Consider the following 15,709-nt stretch of genomic DNA (forward strand, 5'->3'; position numbering starts at 1 on the left):
TCGCTGTTCGGGAGTGGAATAGTAGAGAGATAGTATGATTGTGGTTCGATGAACCCTCTGCCAAGCACTTAAATGTGAATTGCAGAGTAGTCATGTAGATGTAGATGTAGAAGTAGATAGTGTATTACGCTTTCCGGTCCATATTTGTTCTAAATATTGGGCCAGTCTCACACAAGGAAGACGTTCAATCCCATTCCTTTTTTCAAATGGTCTGTGAGGAAAAATTACTGTCCGTTTCATTTTTTAGTCTGTGTGAACGAAATTTCAATCCATTTCATTTTTTAAACAGTCTTCTTAAATCAAATTCCAACCAATTCCATTTTTTAAATGGTCTGTGTGAATGAATTCATATCCATTCGGTTTTTTTAAAAGGTCTATGTGAACAATATTCAGTCATTTTATGCTTTTTAAATGGTATATTTAAATGGAATTCTAACCTATTCTTTCTTTAAACGGTGAATTAAATACCAACACATCCACAGTCCTTGTGAATGAAATTGTGACCAAGTCCTTTTTCTAAATTGTCTGTGTGAATGAAACGTCAAACTGTGTGAATGGATTTTCGATCCGTTCCATTTTCTAGACGGTCGGTGTATAATGCCACCATTTGAATTTCGATAACTTCATTTCTATTAAACAACATCTACTACATGTGAACAGTTCCGCACCTTTGCACAAATGAGATGTTGACTGAGCTTTGCGATTGCCGTAATGTGTCTCCGTTACATTGCACGAAAAATTAGTCTTAAAGCCATTTCATCTTTGACACCTGACGTAAACAATTCATATCTGTGTTTTGTAGCATCTTTGTAAACCATCATAACATGTTGAACACGTGACGTTCCCGTGAAATCATATGGTTCGATGTGAAAGTGCTGATGATGTCCTACCTTCTACTCTGTGTTTTTGATTATTGTGTTTATAACAGTGGTATAAAATTATTATAACAAGTTGGCGTGTTACACGGAAATTAAATAAATGCATGTCTTCAAAGCAATCAGAAGAAGTTCAACGTAAATACTCGTGCTGTACAGCTGTTATGCAGTTTACATATATATTTATTTATTATACACGTAGTATACCCTTTGTGGATCACGCGAAGCCTCTACAGTTCTTCCTGGGCTTTTTTCATGAGACCTTCATTTTCTCGCTCATGGCTTTCTTTCTTTCATCCGTCCACTTTGAACCGTTCTTTTTGGCTCTTGTCTATGGCAGGACTTCCCACTTGTCTATTTTACTTCTGTAGATGTTACGGTCTGCAGTGTCCTGAATGGTGAGTTGAGCATCAGGAAGGTCTCTTCATACTTGTTCGATCCATGCCATACCTTTAAGGGTTTCAGTGGCTGTGAGTATATGGCATGTGAGTCTATACTCAGAGAGTCTATGTATGTGTCCATAGAACATAGGCGTCTTTTTCTAATGTCCGCAGAAATATTTGAAATTTCCTCTGTAGTTTTGTTGTTTTGCAGTCTATACCCAGTTTTCGTGGTCCAAGGGTTTTCCTAATTATATTTCGTTCTTCTTTTTGTAGATTTTGTAGGAGCATCTTGTTATGGAGTGACAAGGTTTCTGCTGCGTATAGCACCTCGGATTTAATGATAGTGCTGTAGTGCCTGATTTTTGCATGCATGGACATGAACTTCTTGTTGTAAAGTTGGTGTGTTCGACAGTAGGCTATCTTTAGTTTCTGTTGACTTTTTTCCTAGTCCAGTGGGTTCCAAAATTTCCCCCAGTTATGTAGAATATGGAACTCTGTTTATCTGTCCATATTTTGTGGTGAGATTCACATAAATTCCGTTTTACCAAAAGAACTCTGCAAGCCAACCTTCTCGGCGCATTCCTTGAGTATTTCCGTTTGATGAATTGCATTTTATTCATTGTCTGTCAAAGTCGCAAGGTCATCGGCAAGGGCTAGGCAAGTGACTTCAGTTTTCCTTCCAACCTTCTTTGGTTTCCATAGGCCACGTCTTTTAAGCTCTCTCTCCAATTCCCTTATGACCTAGTCCAAAATGATATTGAACAGAATTGGAGATAGTCCATCTCCTTGTCGTACTCCAGTTCTGATCACAAAACATTCAGAGATTTCCCCGATGAATTTTACTTTAGAGGTTGTGCTGGAGATTGCCTGTTCCATGAGCTTACGTGTTTTCTGGTGAAGTCCGAGTTATATTAGATTGTTGCCAAGGGATTTACGGTCGACTGAGTCATACGCCTTCTTGAAGTCGACAAATGTACATATGGTGGGCTTATGTCTAATAGCTCTGTGTTTCAATGTTGATTTTAGATTAAAAATTTGTTCGGGACAGGAACGTCCGTGTCGGAAACCCGGTTGATGCTCCCCAATCTTGTGTTCCATTTGTTCCTGTGTTCTCTGCAGTAGGCATGAGGAGAAGATATTGTAGGTGACCGGTAGTAGTGAAATGCCTCGGTAATTGTTGACATCCGTTCTGTTGCATTTTTTGTGCAGGGGGTTGATAAGTGCACACTTCCAATCGTCAGGTAATTCTTCTGTTGTCCAAATTTCTTTGATAATTTCCTTGAGCTCCTCAAATGATTTTGGGCCTAAATGTTTCGGTAGCTCTGCTACTATGTTGTTATCACCAGCGGCTTTGTTGTTTTTGAGATGGTGGGTGTGCTTGAGGATTTCTGCTTTTGATGATGTTACTGAATCTTGGTTGGTGTGTGCAAGTTCAATAAATGGGAATCTTTCTGTAGGTTCTGGAGAATTTAATAAATTAGTGAAGTAAACTGCGATTTCTTGGCAGTTTTCTTCATTAGTAAGTGCTAATTTTCCATTTTGTTTCTTAAAGCAGAGATTTGTGTGTGTATCCTCGTATCCTATTTACAAATGTCTTGTAGAAATCTCTTATATTGTAATTCCGAGACTCAGTCTCCAGTTGTTCCAGTTGTTCGTTTAGGTATGTTCTCTTGGTTTGTCTGACGGTTCTGGCTGTTTCGTTCCGTAGTTTGAAGAAATTTTGTTGTGTATCTGATATTTTCTTGCCGCTGTATTTCTGGAAGACCAATTTGAGTGCTTTAAGGGCGTTTTCACTGTTGTCGTTCCCCCATGAATGTTTTTTTTTCTTTTTTATCAGCGGTAGTAGTTCCTGTGGTTTACGTATAGTCTTCTTTTTGAACTATTCCCATGTGTTTGCTTCTGCTTTCTCCCATTCATCCTTTATGTTTGTTTTGTGGAGACTGTTTACGTCGACTCTCTGCAGATGAGATTTCTTGGAATAGTGCTTTCGTGGAGTGAATTTTACTTTGACTTTCGCAAGGCAGTAATCTGTCAATATTGGCAACTCTTCGGACTTGTACCTCATGCATTTCTTGTTGCTGTGTGTGGGTGATTGCTATAAGATCAATCTGGAATACCCCAAGTTCTTGAATAGGAGAGCGCCAAGTTTTTTTTTGTTTCTGGGGAGCTTTCTTAAAGATGTCGACATTATCTTCAGGTTGAATTGTAGTCAGAGAGCAACTAGTCGCCTTCCATTTATGTCGGTCAATTTGTGTGCAGGATATCTGCCTATAGTCTTCCTGTGTTCTTTTTCTCTGCCCAGTTGTACATTAAAATCTCTAAGGAGTAAGACGGTGTCCTTCTTGTGGATCTCCGCCATAGTCTCCAGTTGGTTCCAGTTGGTCCCAGAAATTCTCCAGTTCGGTAGGGTTTCTTACTATCTATGTTGGTTCGGGCTTGAGTATTGACAAGTGTATAATTTCTGTTGGTGCACTGTATACGTGCCGTCATGAATCTGCTGTTGACAGGACTGACTTCCTTGACGGATTCTATGATCTTCTTGTGTGCAAGTATTGCTATTTCCAGCATAGGGGCAGATTTGACAATTTGTCTATCAGGCTGGCTCTTGAATATGCGATAGTTACCATAACCTGTGGCATCACCGTCAGTATCTCGTGTTTCCTGAAGCGCTAGTAATAGGACTTTCTGCCTGTCGAGTTCTATAGTAACATTGAGTAGCTTTCCAGATTGTATTAGTGTATTGATATTTAGTGTGCCAATGAATGTTGGTGTTTTAGTGGGTAGTTTCCCATATATATATATATATATATATATATATATATATATATATATATATATATATATATATATATATATATATGCGCAAATTGTCACACCCTGGGCTACAAATATAAATTCGTTTTCCGCATGTTAATATGTCAATAAAAGACAATTTAATTAATTGGTATAAATCTGGAAATATGGAATGCTTGTATGAACATCAAAAGCTCAGATGGAAACCCACTTCTAAGCAAAGAAGGGAAAGCAGAAAGGTGGAAGGAGTATATAGAGGGTCTATACAAGGGCGATGTACTTGAGGACAATATTATGGAAATGGAAGAGGATGAAGATGAAAATGAAATGGGAGATACGATACTGCGTGAAGAGTTTGACACAGCACTGAAAGACCGGAGTCGAAACAAGGCCCCCGGTGTAGACAACATTCCATTGGAACTACTGACGGCCTTGGGAGAGCCAGTCCTGACAAAACTCTACCATCTGGTGAGCAAGATGTATGGGACAGGCGAAATACCCTCAGACATCAAGAAGAATATAATAATTCCAATCCCAAAGAAAGCAGGTGTTGACAGATGTGAAAATTACCGAACTATAGATTTAATAAGTCACAGCTGCAACATACTAACGAGAATTCTTTACAGACGAATGGAAAAACTAGTAGAATCCGACCTCGGGGAAGATCATTTTGGATTCCGTAGAAATTTTGGAACACTTGAGGCAATACTGACCCTACGACTTATCTTAGAAAATAGATTAAGGAAGGGCAAACCTACTTTTCTAGCATTTGTAGACTGGAATACTCTCTTTCAAATTTTGAAGGTGGCAGGAGTAAAATACAGGGAGCTAAAGGCTATTTACAATTTGTACAGAAACCAGGTGGCACTTATAAGAGTCGAGGGACATAAAAGGGAATCAGTGGTGGGGAAGGGAGTGAGACAGGATTGCAGTGTCTCCCCGATGTTATTCAATCTGTATATTGAGCAAGCAGTGAAGGAAACAAAAGAAAAATTCGGAGTATGTATGAAAATCCATGGAGAAGAAATAAAAACTTTGAGGTTCGTCGATGACATTGTAATTCTGTCAGAGACAGCAAAGGACTTGGAAGAGCAGTTGAACGGAATGGACAGTGTCTTGAAAGGAGGATATAAGTTGATCATCAACAAAATCAAAACGAGGATAATGGATTGTAGTCGAATTAAGTCAAGTGATGCTGAGGGAATTAGATTTGAAAATGAGACACTTAAAGTAGTAAATGGGTTTTGCTATTTGGGTAGCAAAATAACTGATGATGGACGAAGTAGAGAGGAAATAAAATGTAGACTGGCAATGGCAAGGAAAGCGTTTCTGAAGAAGAGAAATTTGTTAACATCAAGTATAGATTTAGGTGTCAGGAAGTCATTTCTGAAAGTATTTGTATGGAGTGTAGCCATGTTAGGAAGTGAAACATGGGCGATAAATAGTTTCGACAAGAAGAGAATAGAAGGTTTCGAAATGTGTTGGTACAGAAGAATGTTGAAGATTAGATGGGTAGATCACATAACTAATGAGGAAGTACGAGTATTGAATAGGATTGGGGAGAAGAGAAGTTTGTGGCACAACTTGACCAAAAGAAGAGATCGGTTGGTAGGACATGTTCTGAGGCATCAAGGGATCACCAATTGAGTACTGGAGGGCAGCGTGGACGGTAATAATCGTGGAGGGAGACCAAGAGATGAATACACTAAGCAGATTCAGAAGGATGTAGGTTGCAGTAGGTACTGGGAGATGAAGAAACTTGCACAGGATAGCGTAGCATGGAGAGCTGCGTCAAACCAGTCTCAGGACTGAAGACCACAACAACAACAACATGAAGTGGACTTTTGGGTGTTACTGTGAGCTGATATTGGCCAAGGGGCAGATCGGCAACACGGCACAACATGCGAGTGTTGTAGGTAGTCTAGCCGCTCACAAGAAGGTGAGGCATGCGGCGTCAAGCGACGGTCTGCGTGACACTGCGAGCAATGACAGCGCTCACATCTATCTCGTACCGGTTACGCTGGCCGGTATTTTGTGTCGTGGCTGGTTGGCACAGGGAAAAGAACGTGAGGAGGTGCTGCACTACTGTACGTGCATGTGCCATAATTTGGTTTTTGTGTCCCAGGCTTAGCTTTAAGAAACGAATACATAGATGCAGAATACCAAATACAAATACACATGTGTGTGGCAGTTAATACAAACGGATACAATACAGCTGTTCAAACCGAAACTAACATAGAAACACATGACCAGAAGCTGCAATGGCGGTTTATAAGTACTGTTCGAAATGACGACGACGATGTATGTGGCATAGTTGAACTCTTCGCAGGAAGGATTGCTGAACACGACCCAAAATGTCTGTATCTCTTTGCGTAATATCACAGGCATGTTGTATTCTGCATTGAAGGGTGTTGCCATCAGAAACCTCTCCTTCATAAATCACAGATTTCAGATGGCCCCACAAAAAGAAATCCAGTGGATTCAGGTCTAGCGATCTTGCTGGCCATGCTATAGGGCCTCCACGACCGATCCATTTCGAAGGGAAGGCATTGTCCAGGTGGCGTCGCACTGTACCGCAGAACTGAGCGGGGGCAACATCATGCATGTACCACAGGTTCATACGAGAAGCCAAACTAACGTCTTCCAACAATTCCAGTAATGTAGCATCCAGGAAACGCAGATACCGCTCTCCTGTAAGCCTTTGTGATGATGAATAATACCACACCAGATATTGACACCAAATCGTTGTTGGTACCCTCGTATCACTGTGCTGTTTGGGTTTTCCTCCGCACACTCGTGTCAATTATGCGAATTCACTATACCCTCCTTCGTGAAATAGGTTTCGTCGGTGAACTGTATTGTTCCTAAAAAGTGGTGGTCCTGCGTCTGACGCCGTAGGATAAAGTTGCAGAAGTCCAGCCTCCTATGGAAGTCTTCGGGCAGTATTGCCTGTACCTTCTGCATGTGAAAGGGATGGCAATAGTTTCTATGGAGTACTCGCGTAACAGTAGATTGTGACATTCCGACCGCAGTGGCGATAGGCCTGATGCTCATTGTTCGGTCCTCCGCAACAGTTTGCAACACTTTTTCTTCGTCATCCGCACTGTACCTCGACGGTCGGCCACGAACACTAAATCCTGGAGGTGCTACACATGCACCATACTCCCTCAAGCGTCTGTCCACAGAGTAAAACGTTTTTGCGGATGGAAGGCGCCGGCTAGGAAACCTCTCGTGATACAGTTGCCTTGCAACGTCAACTCTTCCATCTGCAAGCCCGTAGGTGAGGTGGATGTCGGCGTTTTTCTCGTTCGTGAAACTTGCCATGGTACTGTAGTAACACTGCGACGAGGCCGTTAGCAGCTGTCGACACGGCGAGTATCGGGCAGAGTGAGCAGCGCAGAGGTGTTGTAAACACATCACGCATGCCGCGGTTTTACTTCCGCCGTTGACCACTCTTTCCGCTTACAGGACACACATTCCCTAACATGGGACTGTACACTCCGTTACCGCCGCCAATGAGTGATTCACAAGTTCTCATACAATTTCACATACATTAACATGGGATTTGTTCTTTGTCGCATCTTTCAAACGCTGGCAGATACTCATCAGCTCATTGGAGTGTCATGTTTTGTATCTATGGGTGAATGACATGTCGTGATCATGAGGCTCGTCAGTATGTCGTTCAGTGGTTAACAAGTGTTTTTGTTTTACGTACACAGTACAACGAGGTGAAAGAAATTAACAATAGTGCGACACGTGTTACGCATAGCACACGACACAGCTCCCATTCCGTTTACTGAATCTCAAGAACATCAGTCCATGCAACAAACATTAAACCTGCTTGGTGCACATAACAGTTACCTACACAGTAAAGTTAATGCTTTACTTCATGAAGTAACCTGTATCAGAAACCATTCGTCACACAATCAGGTTTTTTACGCCACCGAACCTTCTCAAAATCCACAACACGGAAGATTCGACTAGAAACATTCCCTAAATGTAAAGAAATACAAGGTATTAGAAATAACCGCACGGACCTGCATCCCCTCGATTGGATGCAACAATTTACATTTTCGCTACCATCAAACTGTCCAGTGACACACAAGGTCGAATTTATATGTAGCTTTTTACAGGGAGAACCTCCGATGCGTATGAGACCCATGGCAAGGCAGTGACATTCCGTCCATGAGTGCCAAAATGCTTTTCTATCTGCATATTGGTCAGAAACGACTCAGCAAGGCATTTAGGACCAGCTAGTTAGTTTACCCAATTTTAAACACTCCTGTTTTCCCACTATCACCCAGGTTTTTGAGTATATGGCCCAATAGAACCAGAACCTTACCGAACCGCATAGCTAGTCTGCGCTCATACAACTATGCTTTACAAAACTTCTGGTCTCATTACGTGTTTCCCTCCTCACTGAACACCAAAAGGAAAGGATGACAGTATTCAGGGACTTATTAAAATCATTAGGAACTCGGAAATCAGACTACTCATTTGTCAAGAATAAATTTAATAACCGCAATCAAAGAATAACTTATTGGGTTACAACGAGCAATTCCGCCCATTCCGTAACAAAAAAAAATACAAGATTTGGTTCCGAAAACGATTTTCATGGATATTTTAATAAAGAGACAACATTTTGACAAACAGCAGCGACAATGTCAGAATTTGGACGCCGACAATCAGCGTTTCCAGCCGCAATTCTTGACGCAACCCCTGCAGCCCGGAAATTTTCAACAACAATACGGTCTACAAGCTCAACTGAAGGTCAATATGCCGCCACCCAGCTTTACCAGGTACAGCCCAGTCTAATAATATTACGCAACCGCAAGGGAATAACTTCACCCACAAAAACCAGTGGTCGCAGTCACATCGAAACGATCAACAGCAAAGAAATTTTCACCACAAGCATGAAGGGAATAACCAATAATTTAAGCGCAATTTTGGCAACAGCAACTTTTTATCACAGTCAGCCTCAGCAGTCTCAGTTCATTCTTAATTACCCTGAAGTTCGTTTCCTTCCACAGCGGCATTTTGCAGACCAAAATAACTTCACAATACTTATAATTGAACCACCACCGCAATCTTCTGCCACCAATCAGCCTACTAGTAACCCATGACTAGCAACTACCAACGCTGTTCAATCGGAAAACCCACTTTCTGCTGCTCATGATACCGTTTAGCGAAACGTCATAACTTTCGACAACAATAGGGACACATTATTACAAGAGAGACACCAGACTCAAAAGAATATTTCTCATCCCGTGGTTGAAATTAAAATTGGCTTGTATTTATTTTCTGCAGTGATCGACACTGGTTCACCTGCAACAGCGATAAATGAAACAGCACTCCAAAAATGTAGGGCTGACAATATCTGTCCTACATTTCCACTTGGTTAAACGGAAGTTCGAGGCGCAATGCCTAACAAGGGAGTAGATGTGAAACTACAAACCCACCTATCTTTTATACTTGCTGATCACACATTTCATGCTAATTTCTGGATCTTTCGCCTCTTAACAAGCATATAATCCTTGGTATGGATTCCCTTCTCGAGTATGATGCTGTTATCAACTTTAAGAAGTCATTGCTTATACTGAAATCCGATACGCAGCAACTAGCTGTCACTTTTTTAAATACTTTATCCGCTGAGGAGTAAGACATTAACATAGTAGAGGTCCTTTCAGCATCTAAGAACACTAATCAGCACATAACATTTTATACAGACACGTATTTATTTATTTTTGTAGTAACAATATCGCTGACGAATTTGACTACGATGTTGTGCAGACGATCGACAACAAGATAAATGAATTTAAAGCTTCGAAGGACAATGAGCGCCAACAGTTGCAGGATATTCTTTTACAGCTTTCTGAAGTACAGTATTTCACAACGTACCACGAACCATGTCCAGTTTTGGTTACGAATCCCAAGCAAAACCGCATGATACATTTAAGGTAAAAGATAACTCCATTCCGTTCAACTACAGAGATTAAGTCAAGCGAGAATTTCAGGCTATATTAGACCAAGGTATCATTGAACCAGCCGCTAGTCAATATATCAATCCTCTTCACAATGTTAACAAGAAAGATGACTCACTTCGTCTTGTGTGGGCTTCACAACAGATCAACGAAATCATCATTACTGAAACCGATCGTCCGCAAACGCTGGAAGAGCACTTGTAAAAATTTCACGGAACGCCAATCTATTCCACTTTCAACCTAAAATCTTGATTCTGGCTAATTCAGCTGCATCCTAATTGCCCTAAATATATTGCTTTCCTATGTTTCGATAACTGCTACCAAATTTGTAAATTGCTTTTCGATTTAACAATTAGCTCCGCTGCTTCCATTCGTGCGATGAAAACTATTCTTCCAAATGAATTAAAAGACAGAATCACTACATACAATGACGACATTCCAATTGCAGAACCTTCTTGGTCGGATCATAATTCCGTTCTCCGCATGATATTTCAAACTAGGCTTCCATTAAATTTCTAGGTCACGTAATTTTGGCAGACGGCATTACGCCCGATCCCGAAAAACTAAAAACCATCCGTGAAGTTTCAATTCTGTCTACCAAAAAGTAACTTCGCAGCTTCCTCGGTTTAATCAATTTTTTTCACCGTTTCATACATAACTCTGCACTAGATACCTCTAGATTATGTCATCTGGTCGTGGGATGGGCACAGTCCGAGTTTCTCAATCTGAAAAATGCTTTACTTAACGGTCCACTTCTGTCACATCCCGACCCAACAAAGAGTTTCTCGATTCCTACAGACAGTTCCAAGACTGCTATAGGTGTCCATGTTTTTCACGAGATAGAGGAAAACGGTATAACTGTTAAGAAAAAGATCGCCTTTGATAGTCGCATCCTCACATCAGCTGAAAGAAATTATCTTATCACTGAACTCGGAACATTACGTGTTGTCTGGGAATTGGCCAAGTTTCGTCACTTTCTCTATGGCAGACACACAACAGTATAAACAGATAACGGAGCTATTCAGTTTCTTTTATCAGCTAAATTCACCCATGACGGGCTAGTCGTTGGAAACTTTATTTGCAGGAATTTGAGTTTACGATTGTCCACATCCCAGGAACCTAGAATACTGTAGCAGATGCACTTTCACGCTCACTGTGCAGTAACCAGCGAGAAATCGCAGCCAATCTCTGTCAAACTAATTTGAGACTTCTCTTCATTAAACAGGTAGCTTGTGAAAATATTATTTCAGCATCATTAAAAAGATATTGGCAGAGAGCAAAGCAAAGACGACGTCTGGAAAGAGATCAGACTTCTGTGGTGTGACACGAGCCAGACAACAATCAGAACTTAGTACACCGTGCACAATAACATTCTGTTTCGCCGCGCTCACCCTGACAGCGATCTCTGGACTCTCTGCATACCTGAAGAAGTTGCCAATGAATTAATCTGGTATACACCCTTTAGCTACGCTCATTATGGCGCTCGCAAATGCTTTTTGATACTGCGATAGAACTGTTATTTCACAAATATGGAAAACCGTATTCGATGAGTCTTGGCAACTTGCAAAATTTATCAAAAAGCTAAATCTTCTACAGTATCTTACATTGCCCCTCTGTACCCCTTTGCACCCATTAAATTACAAAATATGGCAACTGTCGATCTATGTGGATCCATTCCAACAACTACTAGAAGTTTCTGTTAGATATTCGTTGCTGTAGAACTAACTTCGAAATATGTCTCTTTCACTCCGTTACGAAAAGCCACTGCTAGAACTGTTTCTATAATGCTTTTACTAAACATTTTTTGCTTCATGTTGGACATGTTCAGAAGGTAATCTCCGACATTGGACCGCAATTTCGTTCAGTCTTATGGAAACGCATGCTGCTACCTAGAAATATTACACCCACTTTTATCTCAAGATACCATGCTTCTTCCAACCAATCAGAACGGATCATGAAAGAGATTAGAAAACTGTCTTATCTGTTGTCACAAAAACATACTGATTGGGACAAGAATATTTCAGATTTTCAGGACGTCATCAATTCCATACCAAACAACTCCACCATGCTTTATCCTGTGTTGAAAAACAGAGATCCACCGAACGCAATTCGTGAACTTGTTTCTTTTCCTACCACAAGAAGATTACATCAAGATGAAATTACAGACATCGAACTTAATAATATAAACCGTGCAGCACAGCGCCGTAAACGTCAACAAAAACAGGTGAGAAATCTCCAGTAATTTCACATCAGGCAAAAAGTGTTTGTATCCACTCACCACCTGTCCTACAGATGCAATAAATTTAAACCTGAAACTTTTAGCATACGTTATCTTCCCCATCCCAACGTGATTCATATTGAAACATTTCCGATTAGAGAATCGTGTGACAATTATCACATACCATAACTATTTATTTTTCCGCCTTTCAACTTTGTGTAAATTCCTTTTGCTATTTTTCTGGAACTATGCTGATTGCCAATTTTTTTACAGATGTTCCTATTTATATTTCCAGGCACGATGTATGCTCATTCTGATTTACATATGAGTGTACATAATTATATGACAAAAGATAGATTTTTTTACATGATGCATTTCCCATGCTTATACAAATTATATTGGTACCTTGTTTTCACGATTTCTTGATTATTCAGCATTTTGTTTGGTGGTGATGAGCCCAGTAGGGAGAAACTTGCAGGTCGTTTCTCTTACCATAAGTTTAGGCCTCGCTTATTTTCTGTTTTCATATGCATGTGCATGAAAACAACAACTGAAAGAGGCAACTTTTATTTTGTCATGTGTCCAGTGGATCACATCCCTTGCTTGGTCTAACCGCTGCTAACTGCAACCCAAAGATTTTTTTTTCGTAATAAGAATTTATGTCCTTTGGTATATAGCCTCATTTATTTCTGACGTTATTTTGTCCTTACTGATACTATGTAATATGCTTTTTATTATTATATGCTACTCCACTTTGCCATTATTTCACATCCTAAGCAAGATAGTATTACAACTGACATTTATAGTATTACAACTGACATTTATGCTATTCTCTGATGAATCATTATTACATTTTTCGTTAGGTTAGTTACTCTTTGCATTCTATAATTTTGCTGTGTTTCATTTATTCATGGTCTTGTACTCTAATTTGATATAGCTCTTGTACTTGATGATGTCTAGTTTACTTGCTTTCACCTAGGTAGATTTAAGAAATTAATGTTCCCTGTAGCTCTTGTCCATTGCATATACTCGTCCATTTTGTATATTTTGCAGAAACAATGTATTGAAGTCTCATTGTGTCCAAACGAGCCATTAAGCTCATAAATAGATGTACACAAAAGTGTAGTAGGTGCCACATGTAAAGGTGTGCAAGAAATGCATTACCTAGAAAACATGAAATAAGCATTCCATATGGAATACTAAACACCATTGACACTTCCCACACTGTTTCCTGGCAGGCCTTTATAGACATTTTCCTATTAGTGTACTAGGTAAATTAGGCAGATTACCTATCAAGATATAGGATTAAGGAAATTTTTTCTCTGCATTTTGTGTTAAGTGTAAGAGCATTATTAGAATATTTAATGACTGTTCATGTCCTGTGTTGCACCAACTTTATGGAGTAATGATAGAATTTTATGGTTTAATGAGTGTGCATACCCTGATCTGCATTCCTATAATGAGGTCTAATTGGCATACTGATGACTTTTCGGTAAAAATATTGTATGATGTTAATATGTATTTTGTCTATGTTGTGTTCTTTCTAGGAAAATCTGCCTTACCTTGTGCCTCATAACTGGAGGTGTTTGTGGAAGGCTGTCACAAAAGTCTTACAACTACAATCATTTTCATTACCATTCTTTATGAGATTGCATACGATACTGCCTTCTTACGTTTGCATGCATGACTTCCTTATTTTACTTCCTTCCACGTTAATAATCAGAAGATTACAGGTGCGTATCCTTACAGGGTCACCAAGTGTAACGTTCTTTTAAGACGAAAATGTCATATGATTACTTTGAATGAATGTCTGAACTGTGGAATGGATACCAAACTCGAATTATCGTGTAGCGTGTTGTAAGTGCAAGCCCTGTGCTTACTCTGTTATTTTTAGCAAAAACTTTATACGAACTGTTTGGGCAATGCAACCCCCAAAAAGAAATACTTTTTTTTTGTCATCAGTTCTACTGACTGGTTTGATGCGGCCCGCCACGAATTCCTTTCCTGTGCTAACCTCTTCATCTCAGAGTAGCACTTGCAACCTACGTCCTCAATTATTTGCTTGACGTATTCCAATCTCTGTCTTCCTCTACAGTTTTTGCCCTCTACAGCTCCCTCTAGTACCATGGAAGTCATTCCCTCATGTCTTAGCAGATGTCCTATCATCCTGTCCCTTCTCCTTATCAGTGTTTTCCACATATTCCTTTCCTCTCCGATTCTGCGTAGAACCTCCTCATTCCTTAACTTATCAGTCCACCTAATTTTCAACATTCGTCTATAGCACCACATCTCAAATGCTTCGATTCTCTTCCGTTCCGGTTTTCGCACAGTCCATGTTTCACTACCATACAATGCTGTACTCCAGACGTACATTCTCAGAAATTTCTTCCTCAAATTAAGGCCGGTATTTGATATTAGTAGACTTCTCTTGGCCAGAAATTCCTTTTTTGACGTAGCGAGTCTGCTTTTGATGTCCTCCTTGCTCCATTGGTTATTTTACTGCCTAGGTAGCAGAATTCCTTAACTTCATTTACTTCGTGACCATCAATCCTGATGTCAAGTTTCTCGCTGTTCTCATTTCTACTACTTCTCATTACCTTCGTCTTTTTTCCGATTTACTCTCAAACCATACTGTGTACTCATTAGACCGTTCATTCCGTTCAGCAGATCATTTAATTCTTCTTTACTTTCACTCAGGATAGCAATTTCATCAGCGAATCGTATCATTGATATCCTTTCACGTTGTATTTTAATTCCACTCCTGAACCTTTCTTTTATTTCCATCATTGCTTCCTCGATGTACAGATCGAAGAGTAGGGGCGAAAGGCTACAGTCTTGTCTTACACCCTTCTTAATACGAGCACTTCATTCTTGATCATCCACTCTTATTATTCCCTCTTGGTTGTTGCACATATTCTATATGACCCGTCTCTCCCTATAGCTTACTTAGAATCTTGAACAGCTTGCACCATTTTATATTGTCGAACTCATTTTCCAGGTCGACAAATCCTATGAACGTGTCTTGATTTTTCTTTAGCCTTGCTTCCATTATTAGCCGTAACGTCAGAATTGCCTCTCTCGTGCCTTTACTTTTCCTAAAGCCAAACTGATCGTCACCTAGCGCATTCTCAATTTTCTTTTACATTCTTCTGTATATTATTCTTGTAAGCAGCTTCGATGCATGAGCTGTTAAGCTGATTGTGCGATAATTCTCGCACTTGTCAGCTCTTGCCGTCTTCGGAATTGAGTGGATGATGCTTTTCCGAAATTCAGATGGTATGTCACCAGACTCATATATTCTACACACCAACGTGAGTAGTCGTTGTTGCCACTTCCCCTAATGATTTTAGAAATTCTGATGGATTGTTATCTATCCCTTCTGCCTTATTTGACCGTAAGTCCTCCAAAGCTCGTTTAAATTCCGATTCTAATACTGGATCCCCTATCTCTTCTAAATCG

The sequence above is a fragment of the Schistocerca gregaria genome, chromosome 1 (genome assembly GCF_023897955.1).
Source record: "Schistocerca gregaria isolate iqSchGreg1 chromosome 1, iqSchGreg1.2, whole genome shotgun sequence".
Classification (NCBI taxonomy): Eukaryota; Metazoa; Arthropoda; class Insecta; order Orthoptera; family Acrididae; genus Schistocerca; species Schistocerca gregaria.